Source organism: Eptatretus burgeri, chromosome 3 (assembly GCF_056783735.1).
Source record: "Eptatretus burgeri isolate ZD-2024b chromosome 3, Ebu_testis_v1, whole genome shotgun sequence".
Classification (NCBI taxonomy): domain Eukaryota; kingdom Metazoa; phylum Chordata; class Myxini; order Myxiniformes; family Myxinidae; genus Eptatretus; species Eptatretus burgeri.
Window position 1 is genome coordinate 131,461,453 of NC_140963.1, and position 22,829 is coordinate 131,484,281.

The following is a 22,829-nucleotide window of genomic DNA, read 5'->3' on the forward strand; positions in this document are numbered from 1 at the left end:
TATGTGTGTGTGTGTGTGTGTATATATATATATATATATACATATATATATATATATATATGAGGCCCCGCGAGGAGGAGTGATGTAAGCGACATTTTTTAATATAATGATGATAGGCTCAGATGATAGGGTAAGGGTTAAAATAGTGCTATATGGGATTAACTCCAAAATGGCCGATGTGTCCCTTACATCACTCCTCCTCGCGGCGCCTCAGACATATATATATATATATATATATATATATATATATATATATATATATATATATATATATATATATATATATCAAATCATTACTCCTTATCCCTGACCCCCCACACTCCCCATAATACAAGCTAAGTGTTTGCGATTCAACACAAAAGTCACCAATATAATAATTATTTGCTCTTACTTGTACCGTCCATCAATGTTGTGACGACGTGTTAGCTCCACTTGATGTACACCGAACCATTGCATATGCATTGACACTTATTGCAGGAAAGTCCAAATATCAGAGGCACTGGTCAGTAGAAATAATTACAAGCATTGTTAAAAAATAACCAAGCAATGTGAAATGTTATAATGTCAAGCAAAGTCACATCCAGCTTTGTCTTCCTTCTTGTTTGCTTGCATGGGTTGTCTGCTCGAACTCATGTGGTTCCGCTACGATGTGAATCACCATATATACTTTCATTCCAAATTGCCTCATTGTACATACCGGTTCAAATGTTTCATGCGCATCAAAATAATACTTGGCTTTCCCTTTCTTTGTTCCCTGCGATTCGAGTCATGTAGTCGTAAGCAAGCTTGCCCATGTCCTTGAGGTGCCGATTCGTGGTTATCACTCCTTGTTGCGGATTTGCACTTATTCATGCATATACGTGTGTGTACATGTGTATATATATATATATATATATATATATATATATATATATATATATATATATATATATATACATATATATATATATAATCTCGATGATATCTTCTATCCCAGCAGACCTCTTTGTCTTGTCCTTGTTGTTGATGTAAAAAGCGCATTATTGGTGCATTGTTTACCCATTTTATAGTGGTGGTGACTGGCCCCTTTGGAGGGTTGAATCGGCTCATGGAGTGTGAGTGGTGTCTAGCCAGTGAGGTTTCCTATTTGTCCGTGGCTTTTTAATATGCGTTATTCCGTCTATCCGTGGGTCTCCATCGACAAAGTGAAGGTGGTGACAGAACGATAATGAACAACAACATGACCGTAATAAGCGATACAGTTCATTTGATATTGTGCAGAATGTGTTACTGTTGGCAAATTTCATGAAAGTACGTACTATAGGTTTTGGAGAAAAAATTTCATAAATTTACAATTATAAAGTTCAGAAGAAATACAAACTGTAAAATACGTGTGCGGCCTTCCAGAAAGCTCTACAAACGATACACTCAGAATATATAGTCCAGGACAAAGGAATATACAACGTGCAAGTGCATATAATTAGTCAAGAAATATCTATGAATGTTTATTATTTTTATTTCTATAAAACATGCCACGTGATAGTTTTCCTTTGGCCTCTTTTAACTTATCGTGAGTTTCTCGTTCGTATAACTTTTGAACGCATCTCGCATCACGTTCAAGTCATATATGAACGTTTCACATTAACTATCATCGAATAACACGGAGAGTTATGTGCAGTCTGTTGCAGTAATTTGGACAGGAAAGGAATAATTATTTTCCGAGGTAATGCTTTTTTATAAGGATACAACAGGGCAATCTGCTCCTGTTACGGCTGTTCAGGTGAAGGAGGAGAAGAAAAACGATGTAATGAATGCAAAACATTGTTGAGATCCGTGTGCTAAAACTACCCAAAAACGATCGACTATGAGCTTAACGTTTTCTCTGCACGTTATGAAAATGTTCAAACGTGTCCACTTTATGAACCTCTCAAGTCAAGTATCGTTATCAGTCTGGATTTGTTTATAAACTCTGCTTATAATCAAGTAAAACACCTTGCATTGTTCACCTCACTGGACTCTTCTAATGTTCATATATAACCATATGATAGACCACCTTTCAATGGAATGCATCGAAATACAATGAATATATATCCCAAAACTCCCATCAAAGTACTGCATTGTAATGTACAACAGGCTCTGTATTGCTGAGTTTTTCTAATTTAATCTTGGCCTGTCATTGCTTGCTTCTCTCATTTGTGTATTGGTTAACCTCTATATTGAGTTAAGTGAATAGACAAATATAATCGGATATTTCATTTATAAACTCACGAACACCAATCTGTTATCACATTTACTAATTCCATGCACAATGCTATGGCTCGGTTTTAAAGTACATTTCGTCCCGAAGGAAATTCTCCATTAGCTGTACACATTCAGTGGGTGGTTATGCATGAACAGAAAATTGTGAAAGGGTCGAGCCGGTGTGTGTGTGTGTGTGTGTGTGTGTGTGTGTGTGTGTGTGTGTGTGTGTGTGTGTGTGTGTGTGTGTGTGTGTGTGTGTGTGGTTGTTGGGTACGGCATGTGTGTGTGTGTTTGTGTGTGTGTGTTCGGTGGTTGGGTATGGCATGTGTATGTATGTGTTAGGTTGTTGGGTATGGAGTGTGTGTTTGTGTGAATGTTAGGTTGTTGGGTATGGCGTGTGTGTGTTAGGTTGTTGGATATGGCATGTGTGTGTTTGTTTACATGTTTGTGTATGTGTTAGGTTGTTGGGTAAGGTGTGTATTAGGTTGCTGGGTTTGACGTTTATGTGTGTATATGGTCTATGTACGTGTGTGTGTGTGTGTGTGTGTGTGTGTGTGTGCATGCGCACGTGTATATGTGTTAACATTGAGTATCATGTAAACGAATAGAAGTTTGTTCCAGTGAAGGGTCAGCCACATCCCATTGGCTGAGCAGTTTACTGATTAGTACATTGATGAATCCTTTGTGGTTGAGATGAATGTGGTGCAAATATCTTTGTCTGCAGGAAAAGTGTACTCCCAAGGCGCTGTGTGGAGCCCACTGCTCGTGTTCTGTCCATGCCAGTGAGGCCACGCAGTAGAACCTCTCGGGCCATGTCACAGCCGAGCTGGGGCGATATTGGAGTGGCTGTGCAGGGTGGAGGCGGCTGGGCGTGGTGTGGCCTCCTTCTATCGCTCATCCACTTTCTATTGTGAATATCCCGCTTTAATCAGAAACTGGCGCACTGTGTCAGGTCTGGCCGGTGCACACGCCAAGAATCCAAAAACACCAAAGGGCGCCGGACATGCATCCAGTGTTTTGTCTTTACAAACTATAGCATAAGTGTCTTTCATGGATTTTATTTTTCATCTCCACCATTTGCAAAGTTAAAAATCCCTGCTTTGGAGGAAAGGTCAGGATTTTCACATAGAAACCATAAAAGATTTCCGAAGAGGTTTAAATACAGTTATGTATATTTTTACACTATTTCATTTATTGGGGAAAACCAAGTGAATGAGAAAATAACATCAAAAATAATAATCACCAAGAGGAAAAAGTATTTACAAAATTCACTTCTTTTATATATTTGCCTCCATTTGAGAAATATTCCTATAACAGCAATTGCAGAAGGAAAAGGGTAATTCCAAAAAAGCTTTTAAAAGAGATTATATATATATATATATATATATATATATATATATATATATATATATATATATATTACACACATGTGTGTATGTATGTATATGTATATATATATATATATATATATATATATATATATATATATATATACATATATATATATATATATACATACATATGTGTGTATGTAAATTACATATATATATATACTAGCGATACCCGTGCACATACACGGGATAGCAGTACAACATAGCTGGTTGCAGATGACAGACCCTACACGGGGAATGACAAAAATACGCATTGTGCAAAATGCAAGTGGTACTATGGAACGCCAAGACTTCCCAAACATTGTCGGCATGTCCGCTAAGTGCCACAGCAATTTCATAGGGATCGTGTGACGGCGAGCTGAGTTTTTAGTGTACAAGCTTGGTATTATAATATATATATATGTACATTTATATGTATATATATATATATGTACATTTATATGTATATATATATATATATATATATATATATATATATATATATATATATATATATATGTGTGTGTGTATACATACATCTATGTATCTTCTTCTTCTTCTTCTCTCGGCTGCTCCCGTTAGGGGTCGCCTCAGCGGATCATCTGTTATGATCCGCATAGTGATTTAGCACAGGTTTTACGCCGGATGCCCTTCCTGACGCAACCCTGGTCGCCTCTTACGACACAGGAATATGGTACACCTATTCTAACCGGGGCATACACCGGGCCCAGCACAAAGGTACTCACTTCGCCGACCTCGGAAGGATGACAGGCTGAGTCAACCTTCTGGTGTGTATTAATTCAAGCGGCCAACGGGGCTTGAACTCAGGACCTTTTGGATCCCAAGCCACTACCCTAACCACTACGCCAACACCAGGCTACATATATCTATGTATATGTATATATATATATATATATGTATATGTATATATATATATATATATATATATATATATATATATATATATATATATATATATATATATATATATATATATATATATATATATATGGCGCCGTGAGGAGTGATGTAAGGGACACATCGGCCATTTTGGATGTAATGCCATATCGCACTATTTTAACCCTTACCCTATCATCCGAGCCTATCATCATCATATCATTAAAAAATGTCGCATACATCATTCCTCCTCGCGGGGCCTCATATATATATATATATATATATATATATATATATATATATATATATATATATATACATATATATACATATATATATGTGTGTGTAAATATATATATATACATATATATACATATATATATGTGTGTGTAAATATATATATATATATATATATATATATATATATATCCATACATACATACCCTTTTAACATTTTAGAGTTCTCCGAACAAGCCACTCACGATAATCCAAGACGCACCAAATCTTAAATAATATTAGAGCATGAAACTACAAAAGTATACTGGATATTCTTTTTCAGAAAATATTTCTCTGACTATCAATATACTCGTACAATTTTCTACTGAAAAATCATTAACGTTTCCATTTCTTGGATTATTGTGAGTATGTTGTTGTTTGAAAAATTTGAACTGTGTGTGTGTGTGTGTGTGTGTGTGTGTGTGTGTGTGTGTGTGTGTGGTTTTTTTTTTAATGTCCCATACTCTGCAGAAAGTTGGGGCTGCCAAAGCAGTTTCTTGACAAGAATTATACTGGGTTGTTTGCCATTGCCTTCCCAACATTGTTTGTCTATGCTCTATCCTTTTAAATGCTTACATCAAGCAAGGAAGCAGCATGGACCATTTAAAAAAAAATAAAGTCTTTCGCATGCTGGAGTTTCGAACCACCAACCCCTCAGACTCAGAGTGGACACTCTAACCATTTCACCACCAATTCTGACAAAGATATATGTGGATGCATCCCTTAAATGATAATGATATAAAGTAACTATTTCCTATTACATTTTAATTTAGAAACAATTGTTGAAATAATTGAATCCGATGAGAGTAAGTGATTGACTTCCATGATATATCTTAGTTCAAGGTATTTATAAGAGTTTACACAATTTTACAGCTCAGGAATACAATTAGTTTCTGGTAGAGAAGGAGCACATGCACCATAAAAAAATCATACGTATTTGGGTTGGATCTGTTTTAAAAAAAAATAGAATCTGGATTCCTTGGGCTATTCCACGAGTCCTGACAATTAAGTACAAAAATATCACAGCCATTGGTAACATTTTTGAACACCTGTCTCGTTTCCTTTCAACAATGACAAGCAATGGTGAGAAATATTCACGTATCTACAATATGTTAATGCACGTAGCACACATGATGGTTAATCAGACAGTCCGCGTACACGTGTAGACAATATGAGTGATTGTTCGTGCAGTTAAAAGGTTAAAATATTGAAGAAGGAAAAAGAAAAAAAGAAGAGAATGTTGTGCAGAAAGTAACACATCAACATTGTGGCCGGTTACGGACTTACTGATCAATCTTCTTATATCGTTCAAAGGTCCACCCTGTGCCCTGCTTAGATCCCGCCCGATAAGCCGGCAGTAGGTTGGCGTTTTATCTTTGAAAAACCGCGATAATCATGAAGGAACACAAACATTTGTACATGGAGTTTTGGTGGGGTGGGAAGGCTGTGAAAACAATCCATATGCGTGCTATATGCACATATTTATAGGTCAGTATATGTACTCACCTTTAATTATGTAGAGAATGCTGGGAATCCGTGGTGGGCCAACTGGGAGAGTGAAACCTGCTGAGCCTTCCTTACGAACAAACAAATTAATTAACAGTATGTTTGTTCACGTTTACTTGGAAGATTTACAGTTTACAATATTACGTCATACGTACATGGGGAATTTAAAGAGTTCTCCCAATGAGATACTCACAATAGTCCAAGACATGGTAAAATAAATAATGTAGCCAAAACATGGCGTGTGTTTATAAATAATGAAACACAATCACGTTTCTAAATGTGAAAATAAAAATGTCGTCGTATCTTAGGACGATTGAGAGTATCTTGTTCTGACATTTTGGACTTCCCTCATTTAAGTAAGGATGGTATATATGGTGAGCGACTTTTCATGCAGTTAAAAGGTTAAAACATTGGGAAAACAAAGAAGGAAAGTATGAAGAAAGTAACACATTCACGTAGTGGCCGCTATGGACTAACTGAGCAATATATATATATATATATATATATATATATATATATATATATATATATATATATATATATATATATATATATATATATATATTGGGTAAAATATTGGTGTAATAACAGTAAAAAGCAATACAGTTGATATGATAACACCTATTAAATCGCCCTCGATGATGACAAACAGGATAGTGATTTTATGATTTATTTTTCATGCAAAGTAATGATGTGCTGCAAGTTTGATGCTCGGATAAGATATCGAAATGAACTGTTCAATGTGTCATTTTCCACGAGTGTGACCAAGTATAGTAACCATGCAGTAAACAATTGTGGAACGGTGTGTGTGTGTGTGTGTGTGTGTGTGTGTGTGTGTGTGTGTGTGTGTGTGTGTGTGTGTGTGTGTGTGTGTGTGTGTGTGTGTGTGTGTGTGTGTGTGTGTCGAGCATGAAACTCGGAGCATTTAGAGATTTCTAATATCCGAGGCAGGGTGGACCGGCATACTGCAGGCAAAGCACGATAGCAAACTAAATGAGAAGCGAAAGGACAAGCTGAAAAGGGAAGGTGAAAGCGAAACGTACAAACTGGGAGCATCGGGGCAAAGGGACACAAAGGGGAATGGCATGAGGGAGCGATGGGGTTCGCGCTTTGACAAGAAGCCCAGCGAGTGGCCCCCGGGGCGAGGCGGTGCGGGGGCAGAGGGAAAGAGGGGGTTGGGAGATAATGTTGGGAGGGGGTGGGGAGTGGTGAGGGCGGAGAACGAGCCGAGCCGTCAATCTCGGGGCATCTGCGCTTAACATTCCCGACACCTAAGCCGAGAAAATGCGCCAATTACAATTAACTTTTCTATCTTTGTCTCTCCCCCGCCATGCGTGTGTGCAGCCGGACGAGGACTGCGTTGGTGGCAAGATGGACGTGTTAAAGGGATTGTGGTGCAAGAGTTGGAGAAAGGAAGGGATAAGGAAAGACAAGATAATAGAGATGGGAGAGAGAGAGAGAGACAGAGACAGAGACAGAGACAGAGACAGAGAGAGATAAAATAAAGGAAACCACAGGAGGGAAGTAAAGGTCCGAGGGATAAAAAAAGAAGAACAAAGCCAGTCGGAGAAAGATAAGGTTGCCATGCTGCACTCATACAAATACATAATTTATGTATGTGATCATTGATTGGGAAGTACCTAAACACGAGTAAGCAGGTATAGCTGCATATTGCATCCAGTGTTGATGAAATATCCATAAGAAAGCAGAAGGGACTGCAATGGAAGACCCAAAGTGCTGTGGCTGTAAAGAGGGAAAATTAAAGAAGACCAACGGCTTTCTTTTGGAAACGTGAGTTGAGCTGAGGGTTCGGTCAGGGATGATGGACAAGGGGAATCTAAGAGTGTAGTGGTGAGGAATGGGGCTGGGGGAGGGAAGTGAGGGTTCTAGGGTGTGGGGAAAAGAGGGAAAACGGAGGAGGAGTCTGGAGGAAAAGCCTCCGTAATGTGTCCACCCCTGCTTTCCTCCAGCCAGGGGCAGCAAACCGCAGCCGCAAACCACAAACACGTGGCAGGGAGAAAGACATGAAACCCTGCACAGGTTCCCCTCTAAAACCCCAGCAACAACCTTAACTTAACATGCTCAGCCCCCAAATTACCACCATGGCTTATTTTAAAATTATTTATTTATCTATCGATTGCAACAGTTCGAGAGACATACATATATGCCAATCATCAGAGATTCTATGCCTCGGACAATGACTGTACGGTGGAGAAACTACCACGAGGCTATCCGGAGGCAGCTCCTTGTATATCAGCTCTTCCTTGTCTCGTCCTCTTTGTTCGTAACAGCATGGTTTTGTGTCTGATCATCAGGAATGGTCCATGACGTTTCATGTCGCCTAATGTGGAGAAGGCATTGGAGGGGTGGGGGTGGAAGACATTGAGAACATGAAGAGGAAGCATTTTATAAGAGATTTCCTCGAATGCCATGAAAATACAGTACTATTTACAATACAGCACAATTTTACGTCCATTGTCCACATTCAAACGACATTGCAACATCTGATACCAGAGCTCCAATTGGCTTAGATAATGCAGAAGCTATCATAGCTACTAGCATTGACATTTAGCAATTCTTATAGGAACATTACCATTTAAAAGTATCAAAGTGCTAACAACCTACCAGTTTTCACTTGTCGTTTCTATGGAAATGCAGCAGTACATTGGAAAATGGTTGCATCAGCAGCGAAAAGGATGAAATACTCTCATGACTTTCTGCACATTGAAAGAATGCTACCTTTGCACGACTTTAATCTCTTCATTGTGCTTATGCACCGCTAAAAGTAGGCCAAGCCCACCCCCAAAAAACACAAGCGACTTAACTGTGATATACGTGAGGCGTTCAAACGTTCTCTTAACAAGATACAAATATGTTTCGATTTATCTTCTATACTTTGCATTTTTTAATACTGCATGCAAGTTTATGTAACGAATTAAAAAAAAAATCCTCCCTCATTATAACCATTTGTATGCGTCAAGCTCAAGTGGTAAAGCAAATTGGTGTTTCCTGGACTTGCTTTATTCTAAAGGGTTCCTGCTGTCGTAGAATAAAAAAAATGGTGCCGTATTGATGGAAAGCTAATAATACATTTGCTTGGAAAAAAAAGTGTCCGTTTAATCATGAAAAAGCCTGTTTTAAAAACAGGTTGGAAGAAGAAGAAGAAGCACGAATTGGAGCGTTCACATCACGGTTCCAACGGTCTGCCAACAGGAACCCTTTTGAACAAAGTGTGACAGACACAGAAGCAGCACACAACATTATCTATATATTAATACTGAAGGACCAATTTTGTGCTCCTCCTAGCGGTCGCGTCACGTTTTTCTCGGTACTGTGACCTGGACTGAAAGAAACTTCATACCTGTAAGAGTGCATCGCACATCGTGCCAATAGTCAACCTTCAACTCTGAAGCAGAATAAATACTTTTCGTTTAACATTCGTTTACATGGCGACGTGTGACGTCACCGCTGAGAGGCGTAAGGACGTCATGACATCATCGGTCATTCGTTGACGTCATTACATCTGTCGTCGACAGACCGTCACCGCTGGGAGATGTAATTCCACTCCTCGAAAATAGCGTCTGCAATGTAAAACCATCTTCTGCACATGATGACTACCTCAGAATGTGAATTTGACACAAAAAATGTAACAAGAAACATTGTATCTCAATATTAATACTGAAGGACCAATTTTGTGCTCCTCCTAGCGGTCGCGTCACGTTTTTCTCGGTACTGTGACCTGGACTGAAAGAAACTTCGTACCTGTAAGAGTGCATCGCACATCGTGCCAATAGTCAACCTTCAACTCTGAAGCATCCGTCTGTGACGGGGTTTCGGCTAGTATGTAATAATACGGTACTCCTCGAAGCAATAGGAAAGTATATAATAGTACACGGAAAAAGCAAATAAACAACAACAACCACAGCCACCATGACAGCAGTAACAAAAACAACTGGGTGCCATGAAAAATCCTTTTTTCAAATGTTTAATTTCATTTTCCATCCACATGTTTACTCAAAGATTGGTGCTATCTTTTGATTAAAGCAGTCAGGGAAGCGACGAGTCGGCATGTCTTGCTAGTTAACACTAAATGAGATGTGCGTTGTTTAGAAAATCATACTTATCATTTGTGTCCATCAATGGGGTTAGCAGGATGGTCCAGAGCAGAGTTTCTCAAGCTTTTTACCCTTGTGGAACCCTTGAAATAGTTTTCATGTCTCAGGGAACCCCTGCATAAAAATTATTATATACCATTTTTAATATCTAGCTCTTATATTTTTATCGTAGTTCACGTGGTAAATATAATATATTTTTTCGGATACCTGGTTTAAGGAAAAAATTACCCCCTTTTTGTCAAATTTATTGGCAATGAAAAAAAAAACATACTGCTCGTTTATGAGACCTAAAACCGAGGTTTTAATTCACAAAAAAAAAAAATTGCTTTTGTTTAAAAACGTCATTTTTGAAAGTGTTTGTCAACCCCGAGTCTGTTTGACAATTAAAAAACACACCTCGTGTAACTTGATCACCAAAACTTAAACAAATAAAGCTGAAGCAATAAAGGTAAACAGAAGAACTAACCTTGAGAGAGAGAGACTTCGCGCTAGGAAGCACAGAGAAGATAGATGGACACCGTGCACGCGTCCCGTACTTGAGTCAGTCACTCAATGATACACGAATCCGCCGCGTACAGGACGTCCACTAACCAGTGAGGGCGGTTTCACACTGACGCCACATACACATCGTTAAATACACTCCCTATGGTTGTTATAATTGTAAATAATATAAGAGGTTGAAGCCTCTATTATAATAACCAAGGAGTTTCCAACAATATGCCGTATGTGTATCGTAAAATTACGAATATTAAATCAAACAAAAACTACTCAAAAATACATTAGCCTATTTATTACTGTTTCTCGTGGAACCCCTAGCGACCTCTTGCGGAACCCTAGGGTTCCGGGGAACCCCGGTTGAGAAACACTGGTCTGCATTGCATTGCCAGAGGTATGCACACTCGCCTCCAAGCCATCTTGCCTGTGTTTGAATCCTGACCCTGTCATCCTCGTGTTTCGCAGGCAGGGTGATTCATCAGTGTGTGTGCCATACCTCGGATGGCCATTAAACTGGGTGTCCCATTTACTAGCATTATTTGGTGGACGTTAAAGATCCCACGGTGTCCTTTGCAAAGAGTAGGTGAAGTAGAAGTATCGCCTGCACCCTGAACAAATTCCAAATTCCTGCCTAACTGCTGCTTTGAAGGCAATGGCAAACCACCAGGTATAACCCTTTCCAAGAAATGGCTTCAGCAGCACCGACGCTCTGTAACAGAGGTAGGTACATCAGAATTGGAGAGATCCATCAATGAGCAACCAGCCTTTTCAATGTGACTGCAGTCATCTTTGTCTACCTCCTGCTGGTGCAAAGAGAATTATATCTGTTAACATTTATAGTTGCTGTAATTCAAAGTAGCATGCACAACTGGAGTTGTGAAACTGATAGTTTTGCCCTTTGTATATGTTCATAAACATTGCACAAAATGAAAAGCAATAAAGTTGAATTCTGATAAATTAATAAATAGCGGCAGAACATAAGTAACATTTATAAAAGCATTTGCATCAATGGATATACAAGGACTCTTGTTTTTTTTTTCCTTTAGTGGAATATGTACAGAAAGTTTATAAAACCATGGAGCCTGTTCTTGTTTATTTGACAAGTTTATGTGTCGATATGTACTGCTACCCTCTACTGGTGTACAGAGAACAAATGGCACACTCGGACGAGGAATTCATGTATTTCAATGAGATTAACAAACAAATTGAGGATTCATTGTTTAACGTTTGAATGGATTCTTGATCAAATAACAGGGTTATTGAGGTATCATCATTACAAGGCGATATGAACGAGCACACAGTCATGATGTATGATGTATTCACATAGATTGTCCGACCTATGTCATATGTGTACAGGCATAACATGCTGTGCACACAAGAAGACTTGTATGAATCATGTGGTGCTGTTATACACTACTACTTATTTAACAGCACCAATTATTCCGATCTTGTGGGGTCGGCCTGGAAAAGTTTTTGGCCCAGATCTTTCACGGACTGGTTGGCCAGGCCTGACGTTCGACTGAAGGTGGCAGAAATTTGGAATTTATTTTTGTGAAGCACACTGGGATCTGTAATGTCCACCAGCTTGTGCTGGCAGAGGGGACACTCAATGTTATGTCCATCTAAGGGACGGCACACTTTGTGATGCAATGCCCTATCTGAAAAAAACACCAATCCCACGGTTTTTCGTTGTTTAATCTGTCTAGTCCGAGTTAGATTCCTGACCCGACGACAAACTGTCGGACTAGGGTTTCCCAGCTGCAGGTGTTGCATCATAAAGCACGTCGTCCCTAAAATGGAATTTAAGCCTGGTGTCCCATCTGCCTGCATTGATTGGTAGCCGTTAAACATATACCATGGTTTATTTTGCGAAAAGTAAATGAGTGATCATCTGCACCCTCAATATATTACAAATCCCTGCACAACTTCTTTCCAACACACACCTGGCAAGCATGGAGAATATGCCAAATACAGTATCACCAATGCGAGTTGAGGGAGCCCTTCTACCTCCAATGGTTTAAAAACAAGCTGATGATGTGTGGATGTGTGTGTGTGTGTGTGTGTGTGTGTGTGTGTGTTTATTATTAGATTAACAAAGCTATACTCAGACATATGCTAACACAGGAAGCTACAGTTAGAAGATTAAAACAAGTGTTCTCGAAGGTCACAGAATGACACCAAATTAAATTTATTAAATAAAATAAAAACGGTAAAAGCATTATTAATAGTACAACACATCATCAGCGTGCAAAGCAGGGTGAGCATGATTTACTGGTGATGCAAGATAGTATGTGTATGATTACATAACTTGCAGGTACCCATGGAAACTCCGTGTAATGTAAAATGTAACTTCAACAATATTATGGAAGGAATAGTTACTTGATTAAATTGATTAAATCAACCCCTCCACCCCCACACCAACCCTCCCCCTCCTCAACCCCAAGTCCTCAGCAACCCCCACCCCCCACCACCAAACCCAAATCCTCAACCCAAGTCCTCAAACCCGACGCCCTTCAACTCCCCACAAAGCCTCAACATCCCTCTCCTAACTGTATATCCCCTCTCTGCTCCTCAACCCACCTCTCTGTCCTCCTCTTCCCCTTTCTTCCCACACTTCAAAGCAACAGGGCATTAACGACATTAAGAGGTTAAATTTTAATCAAGAGGCTAAATTAAATTAAAATTAAAAAACACCAAAGTAAATTAAGGGGTTAAAATTAAATAACGACGAAACAACATGTAATTTACATTCTCGCGAGATTCAGTCATTCATGATATGTGATGGAAAGAGCAACACGCATATTATTCCATAATAAAATGTGCGAGGAGCATTATAAATACATGATAATACATTGAAGCCTCCAATGACAAAGGTAATCATCTTCGGGTAAAGCTAAAAGTTGAAAGTTTGAAGAGGGAGGCTGCATTGCCAGTTGTATGGACGCAGCAGAGATTGGAGACCTCTACTAATGTCGACTCACTGCCTGCAGTTGTGGATCCACTGTTCGGAGGGGTTCTGGCTGAAAGGGTCGAAACCTCTATGGAGAACATAACACAACTGATGGTCGTGGCAGTTGGAAAATCTATCAATTGCAAACAAGCGAATAAGGTTGTTACTTGAGATGAACAAGTATTTAGTTTTTTTTAATACAAGGTCTAAGGCTCATAATGGAGCTGAAACACACACACACACACACACACACACACACACACACACACACACACACACACACACACACACACACACACACACACACACACACACACACACACACACACACACACACACACTATACTGCCGGCTTAATGGCTATACTGTCGACCTCACCATTATTTTGTCCACCTTGCGAGGTACAAAAATTGTTGCCCTAGCCTTTTTAAAGTCAACACTTTACAACCATTAGTGTTCAGATAGTTCAGCTTCTTGTGCTCTTGGAACAGAACCAATGAAAAGCATGTCTTTCTACAGAAACTCGTGAGTGTTTGATCTACTTGAATCGTTTTAACACACACTTTTTCCCAAGCCTGTTCCTCAAATATATTTATTGAAGAGTAATTACTCCTCGAGCATTAACATGTAAAGGATACCAATTCTACAACAGCCTATGAAATGCCCGGTGTTGGCTTTGTGGTGAGTGCGGCTGAGTGGGGATCTTCGGGTCCTGAGTTTGAGCCCTGTTAGCCACTGACTTAACACCAGGTGGGGTTGACTTGGCATGTCATCCTTCCGAGGTCTGCGAAATGAGTACCAGTGTACTGGTCGAGGGGCACAGCATCATCGGCACAGCTGTGCTTCCAAGAATTGATAGCTACCCGGCAGCCAAGCTGCCATACGCAAGAACAGAGCAGAACAACCGATGCTTAGAGGAAGAAGAAGAAGAAATAATTTCACGTCTTTGGATGTGTAGGGCTGCTGAGACAGTTTTCCTTGGCTTGGGAGCACAATCCTGGGTGATCGCCCCTCTGACACAGAATACTTGAATGGATCATTCTTCCCAGTAAGCTGGTACTCATCTTGCCAACCTCGGAAGGATGACAGGCTGAGTCAACCCACCTGGTGTTATTTTTAACATGACAGGGACTCTAACTCAGGACCCTAAGATCTTAAGCCAGCCACCTTAACCATTAGCCAATACCAGGCTCCCATATGCTTATATATAATATACACATATATATGCAACTTCACCTCCTAAATGGTGATCAGCAGGGCAGGGGCAATGTGTTTATGTGGGAGATGACCCTTGTTACTAACAGGTCATGCAGCATTTGCTGTTATAGGACTCAACCTGTGTTCCTTCCTGCCACATCAAGTTAGGGGGTTCCATTTTTATTTAACCACCTTAGAAGTCACAAATAAATGATTTGGCAGTATGTTATCCTGATGAGCACATAACAAGGGTGAAATCTGGATCGGCGGCTCTGCTGTTATTTAATTTGTGACCATAAATCTCGGTTTTCAATGACCTGAGTGCCACATGGACACCATCCTAATTTGGAGGTGATGTGTTGACAAAAATGTAAATGATGTTCGCATCATGTGCATTTAGGGTCAGTTTTGCTACTTTTGTTTTCTGTTCATATATATATATATATATATATATATATATATATATATATATATATATATATATATATATATATATATATATATATATATATATATATATATATTTAATTTTTTTTATATAATTTTTTATTTACATGATTAAAGGCTTGTAGTGAAGTTGCCACACACACATTGATGAACAGACAAACATGTGACACAAGACTGTTTGATGAAACAAATACAGACACTGAGCTTGATGAGAAGTGCCATCACTACCCAGGGTACTCTGTGTATCAACGACGTCATAACAATCGTGCCGCAAAATGGTTAGATTCTGTGGTATAATGTTTGAAGTGCCCGATTCAAGTCTGGGAGGTCAGTGGTTCAAACTCCTGCCAAGTCATACCAAAGACTTCAAAAGATGGTACGTGCTACTTCCTTACTTGATGTTCAGCATTTGAAAGGATAGAGTACAGACAATCCCATCCCCATCAGTTGGCATCTATGGGGAGGAGAAACTCCTTAGGAAATGAGCTGAGGCTGAGTGCGGTGAGAAAAGCAGCGCCAATGTTATGACATCGCTGGTATCCAGAGTACCCCGGGAAGTGACAGCACTTCCCCCAGTGTGTGTGTGTGTGTGTGTGTGTGTGTGTGTGTGTGTGTGTGTGTGTGTGTGTGTGTGTGTGTGTGTGTGTGTGTGTGTGTGTGTGTGTGTGTGTGTGTGTGTGTGTGTGTGTGTGTGTGTACACACACCCTGTCCTCCTGGTTCCGGCACCGTAAAAATGAAAAATAAGACATTGCACTGCAGATAGGGTATCTGTATATACCAAGAAAACAAGATCCTTCAACACAGTTACAAGATGCGAACTGCTCATAGAAGGAAAGAAACTAGAAACTCAAAACAAGTGCATGAGATTGGAATTTGGGAGCATGATCAAGAGCTTAATACAAGCAGTCTTTTCACCTGCTACAAGTTTGTGCACATTGCATTGTGAGACTTTGGAAGAGGAACTATGACATGGTGACGTTACATTCACGATCTGTTTCAGTATGTAGACTCATGCTATGATGGAGAACGACCTGTTCATTGTATATACACAATGGCAGAATGTCTGCACATCATTCCACGATCCTCCCACTCCAGAAAAGTTGTCTGTCCAAGGCGGGATCATCGAAAACCTCTGATCATTGATTGAGGATAAATCAAGTCTGTGGCTTCGTATTAGTCAACCGAAAGGAATTTCACAACAATTTTGAAACTTTCCAACGGAGCGACTCATTTTTTTGTGTGTCCAAACATCTTCTGTTAGGCCACAAATTTTTTGATTGACTCCTCATATATATTCACGTGGCTGTTCAATAATTTAGCGTACGTATGCAAAAGGACAAAAGATGTTCAAGGTATCATAGCGGGCATCATTTCCTTTTGTTTCAATTTGCATGCCATACCCTTTAAATGTGCCTGTCGCCCTTTATGACATAACCTCCATACTGCACTCACTCGCTCATATACACCGAAGCATTCTCTCTATACTTTACTAATAACATACACATCGAGAGTATGTACAAGCAGATGTGGACAGGTTTGTCCGTGATTTATTTGTATACCTATTGAGTTTTGGAGATAACGCTTTGAGATAACACATATTTCATTTTAATCTCTGAAACAGCAATCCATCTCATATATGTCAACAACCACAAGTACCATGCCCCCACACCTCAGTCCCTTCCCTTTTCGACACTGTCATTTAATTCCCACAATTCACTGCTTCTCTTTTTCTCTGACTCGTTTCAGCATGTGCTTGTGCAATTCCTCTTTTTCAAAGACTTGAGTTATACTTAAGCAAAAATCAATAAAAAAATCAGCCTCTTCTTCCCCCACTTCAATCCCAGTCCTGAAACATTTTAAGTCAGTAAGTCAGGTTTATATTATGCCATTTGTGGGTATAATGCTCTATAGTTTAAGAAAAGATGAATATATTTGGGTTCTTTTTTATTTATTTATATATAAACAAATCTGTTTATCTCCCTAACCTCAATCTACCCCCTTTATAATTCTCAAACCGACATCTTCACCCTCTGTCCTCTCGTCTCTGTCGATTATGGTGCCCCCTCCCATTCCAAAGCATGCTGGATGTCCCAAGCCCCGCCCATGGCCGCGGGGGCGTCCTATTCAAGGGGACACAAAAGGCTCGCAGCGCGGGCTGGCTGTCTCCACGACTTGTAAACGCTCTGAATCGTATAAAGAAAAAGCGAAACACAAGGGTCTTACCCAATTATCCTCGTCTACCAAGGCAAAACGCAATTGCGAAGGTTTCTGTGATGTGAGCTGGCTTAACCTGTATTTTTTCGATAAAAACGGCACAACTTCATGTAAAGTTCTTTATAAAAGTGCAAACGACGTGTAAATTGATTTATCGGCCATGTAAAGGAATGACCGCCAGACCATGAATATTTATTTTTGACTTGCTCACATACCCAGAGGTATAGCCCCAAAAGCAGTCAAAACTACCTTTCTCCAAGAGTATCATGAATCATGATAATCTTTGAGAAAGGTAGTTTTGTATAAAGTTAAAGATATAGGATGTGAGCTTATCCCTATCAGAGTTTCGTCTGAGCGATCTGTCCGTCTCATGGGATTTGCTCGAGTATTCCCCACCACCCATTCAGCCCCTCAGGACATCGAGAAAAAAAAATCTGCGCCATGGTCCACTCATCGGACAAACGAGTTTGTCATTCGACGTTCATTCGTTAAGCCGTCTGCACATACTGTATAGATGTACACAGGTACTTTAGATGGGTGGCACCTTTAAATAGGTGGCATAACGAAGCAAAGGCAAAAACATCAACATTATACAATTTGTGTTTTGACAGCTGTTTGGAGAAAGAAAGAAAATATTCTTTAATACGTGGTGCATTGATCAATGAGTGCCTCAGAGCATGCAGAACAGCACATCATTTACACTGTTAAAGATGAACCTTTGTCTACAACCACAAGATCTACCTTCGATTTGAACATTTAGTCCAGTTCATGCTTACAACACCTATTCACTTGTCTTGTAGTGTTTTAAAAATCAAAAGACTCGTACACCAATGTTGTCAGACAGAGGTAAATAAAGCACATGATTCTACTTGTCTGCCAAAAGGATTTCGTTGGTTTTGCGATAAAACCACATTTTTTTTTATGTGAAATGCGAAAGGAATGAGTCGTGTGCATTTGATACTTTAAAAAGGAAAAAAAAAAAAAATTCACTTCCAGGTGTTTGGAAATTATTGAGTGAATTTTGTTCGTCAAATGTGCAGTACGACTGATCTGAGACAAGTTGTTGACGACTTCCAACTTTTAAAAACGCTACTTTGACTGAGACAAACTTTGACTGGAAATACACCTGAACAAAGATTTTTTAAGTGCACATGGATTTTTTTTTCAGAGTTTTCTGGGAGCAATAAACGTAATTTTGTCACAAATTAACCACATTTTATGTGGAAGTTTTTATTATTGTTATTATTATTATTATTATTATTATTATTATTATTGACAAATACATCAGAAGTCAAAATGGAAAATAACACTAAAAGTTGCATGTTTCTAATTTTAAAACTCGTTTTTCTATTTTATTGAAAAGTTGCATGTTTCTAATTTTAAAACTCGTTTTTCTATTTTATTGAAAAGCTGCATGTTTCTAATTTTAAAACTCGTTTTCTCCATTTTATTTGAAAGTTGCATGTTTCTAATTTTAAAACTCAGTTTTTCTATTTCAGTGCACTTATACTTTAGCAAAAAAAATAAAAATATATATTATGCCTCCTGAAACAGTTGACCTCTTATCCTTATCTCTTTTAAACTTTTCTATGATCTTGTCTGAGTCTCGTGAAGGAGCTTCTTCCATACGAGGGGGTATTCGAAATAGTCTCTGAAGGAGATCCTGTACTTACAAAAGTCCAATATATGCCAAATACTTATTTTCTAATATGTGAGTATGAAACTGTAGATATAATGACCAAGAAAATATAGAAATGTTACATATATATATATATATATATATATATATATATATATATATATATATATATATATATATCTTCTTTTTCTTTCGGCTGCTCCCGTTAGGGGTTGCCACAGCTGATCATCCGTTATGATCGGCATAATGATTTGGCACAGGTTTTACGCCGGATGCCCTTCCTGACCCAACCCTGGTCACCATGAATATATGTGTAGATATATATATATATATATATATATATATATATATATATATATATATATATATATATATATATATATATATATATATATATATATATATATATATATATATATATATATATAACTTGTGATACTTCTTGGACATCACTGACAATTGTGGCTTGTTCATTGAACCTTTTTGAGCAACCTTCATATATTATTGCATCATGCACAGGCACTACAAGAGCATCAGTATACATAACATAAATTATAAGGACATTGGCAGATAAATGACGAATGAAGACGGAAAATGAAATCTGCTGATAGAGATATAAACCCGAGATCACAATATCATAAACATTGTGCTCAGATGCGAACGTCAAACACAACAATCCAATTTATAAAGATGTTAGTTGAAATAAACAACTTTTAAATGTATTGGCAGGAGTGTGCCATCTGTCATCCCACCACACCCTTCCAGTTCGTAATGATCACATCATCATTATTTCTAACTCAAATCGAAATGAGATAAAAACAACGTAAGGAATTTACTAATGTATGACTGAGCCAAATAAACACGCACTTGTATGATTGTGAAGAGTTGGAGAAAAAGAATGAGGATTTTAACGTCCGCATGCACCATTCATGCTGCGTTCGCTGCGCTTTTGCGCCACCTGCCGTGCATTCGCTTCTCTGCCAAATCTGCTGAGCGAGATGACTCCTACGATGCCTGGTATTGTCCATACATGGCTAATTCCATAAACATCAGTCAAATCACAATTTTAGAACTCCAATTTAATTTTCGAACCACTGCAATATAAACCATATGAGTTGTGCAAAATCATGAAAATCCAAAAGTGTACACTTTTTGCAATCTGCATACCTTTTCCATCCCTCACAACATCAAACATCGAGGGAAATACCAAGCAAGTACGTAAAAAATCTAAGTTCTTTGCTTATATATATATTTATATATGTATCCACAAACATTATATATATCCACATACATATATACATATATACATATATGTGTATATATTTTCATATATATATATATATATATATATATATATATATATATATATATATATATATATACACACACACACACACACACACACACACACACACACACACACACACACACACACACACACACACACACACACACACACACACACACACACACACACACACACACGACCGGTCAAAAGTTTTAGAACACCTACATTTCTCCAGTTTTTTTTGTGAAATTTAAGCAGTTTAATGCTTCAATATACCCTGAAATTAAGGCAAAGAACAAATAAATAATTGCAGATAAAAAACAGAAATCATGGAATCATTTTGTTGAACAAAATTTAATCTAAATTTTTGACTCGTTAAAAGTAGCCACCTTTTGCAGATATAACAGCCGAACATACTCGAGGCATTCTTTCGACAATGGAAATCAAATATTGTTCGGAAATTTCTTCCCAATACTGTTGAAGAAGTTCCCACAAATGTGTTGCACTTGGAGGTTGCTTTGCTTTCACCCTTCTGTCCAGTTCATCCCAAACCAGCTCGATGGGGTTGAAGTCTGGAGACTGTGCTGGCCATTCCATAATTTGAAGCCCATCATCTTGTTCTTTTCTTCTAAGGTAGTTCTGACAGAGCCTGGAGGTATGTTTTGGGTCATTATCTTGCTATAGGATGAACCCCTGACCAAAGAGGATATATATATATATATATATATATATATATATATATATATATATATATATATATATATATATATATATATATTGTTGTGGTTACCAAATTCGCAAACCACCATTCAGGTCCCTTAGGTGAGGTATCTCGGTAAGTACATGTGTAGTTAGGCCCAAACCCGTTGTCTAGTGGGAATACATGTCATTTATGCGTGCTGCGACTCTTCAGGATAGCCGTTTTTCTTTTGCTATCTTTATTTTGGACCAACCGCCATTGTTACCACCACCAGTCACAACATCAACCACCAACCACAACGCCGCTTCACCACAACCGCCACGACCTTCACGTCACACCTCGCAACCGTCACATCGCCACCGTTCTTGCGCCGCTTGTGGGTACCGGTGTTGGACTCGTGCAGGGCGCGCGCCGAACAGCGTGTACAAAACCACGGATTTTCCACTTCAAAAACGGATCAAAAACGACACACGCCCACTTTTGTTCCGTCCAATCGGTGAGCGAGGGGCGATTTGGCCCCGCCCCCAGGGCGTTGGAGGGCGATCGATATATGCAAATTTATGGATCAAAAAGCATTCACGCCCACTTTTTCTCGGGCCAATGGGGAGCGAGGTGAAAGGTCGAAGGCAGAGGGTCAAAGATGAGAAGGCGAAGCCACGGGGCTTATATAAGCGACCGCGTTCGTCAGTCAAAAAACAGAGAGTTAAGACTTCGCGGGCGGTGGAGTTGGGAAGAAGGAGCAAAAAGGAGCTGGTCGCCGTCGTGTGCGTTGGAGTTGGAGCGGAGGGGACGGAGCTGTGGAGAGGCGGCGAGGGCAGACGAGGGGGTGCTCGCGTCGTGCAGGGAGCTGCACCCCAGGGAGGCCGACAGCGCGACCTGGCCGAGGTGGAGACGCTCGTCGCGGGACTCGAGGCAGAATAGGGATCCTCTATACCCCGAGCATCAGCAACCCCCTCCTGTTTCCCCCCGCGCTGAGATAGTGCGACCAAGGGGGCCCCTTTCCCACCCCCTACCAGACACTGCCCGCGAGGCCCGCGGAGTTGAGGCACCATCGCCGCTCCGCGTCTCATCACCAGACGGGTAGGCCCGACCCGGTCTCGGCCTCAGGCCCGCCTCATCCTTGAGGGTTCTCTGTTCTTTTCCTTGGTTTTGGGTATGTGTTGTCGGCGCCGTCTGTGAAGTAAAATTGTATAAGTGTTGCCGTGTGCTCGTGTAATCGGTATTAGATCTGCATTGTCGCATTTGCTTTTTGTGTAAATTGCATTGTGTTCTTCTTTTCTATGTGCTTTTGGTGGAATTGTATATGTGCGCTTTCCGTTCATCGCGAATAAATGTGCTTTGTGTTGAACTGTTTCCCGCTTCGCTTCGTCATTTCTTTCATTGAATCCTCATCTTGCTTCACGTAAAGGGTTGGTAGTGGGCTGAATATGCCCGATAATTAATCGAACCGTCGAGGTCGACGAATAACACCGCTCGGTTATCCCGATAGTACGGAACGGGTCGCTTAAGTGGCC